Source organism: Centroberyx gerrardi, chromosome 16, assembly GCF_048128805.1.
Source record: "Centroberyx gerrardi isolate f3 chromosome 16, fCenGer3.hap1.cur.20231027, whole genome shotgun sequence".
Lineage (NCBI taxonomy): Eukaryota > Metazoa > Chordata > Actinopteri > Beryciformes > Berycidae > Centroberyx > Centroberyx gerrardi.
In genome coordinates, this window is record NC_136012.1 from 25923349 (window position 1) to 25924063 (window position 715).

The following is a 715-nucleotide window of genomic DNA, read 5'->3' on the forward strand; positions in this document are numbered from 1 at the left end:
CAGTGGAGCATCTAGGCTGGACAGTGACTGAAAACACTGTCAGTCTCTGAACACACTACATGCAGGGTGGTCTGTATTGTAAGGCTGTTATTATTCAGCAGGTTTTGGGTGATGCACAGTATCAATTGACTCCGTTCTGTATTGCTAACTGTCACTAACACAATATAGAATATGTCACATTTCTAAAATAGTCTGTTTCCTCTTGCATGCCATCTGTCCCAGAAGAGGAGAATAACGCTAATTGTTTATTTTGTAACTTTATTTATCAAGGGAAATTTGACTTTTTTTTTTTTTTTTACAGTTCCACATATTTATACTTGGGAACAACCACAGTCTTCTGCTGTTGGCCACTGAGCAGCTTCAATGGAGCAGTTTACGGGTTAGTAACTTGCTCAAGGGCATCTAGATGGTAGTGGATGAGGGAAGGGAGAGCATTACATACTCATATGCTAATCCAGGGATTCAAACCGACGACTATCCGGTCACAAGTCTGCTTCTCTAACCATTAGGCTACTGTTGTCTCAAATGTATTGGTGCAGTTAGGAGGGGGGCGTTGAAAAATATTGAGAGATGTGATTATTAAATTGAAAACTAAACCTTTTTTCACTTTGCCCCCCCCAAAAAAAAATCTACCACTTCCACGTCATTGAATGTGAAACGAGCTTCAACTGAGACTTTTATTTTGAAAATTCGTGACTCCTCCCCCTGGTTCCGT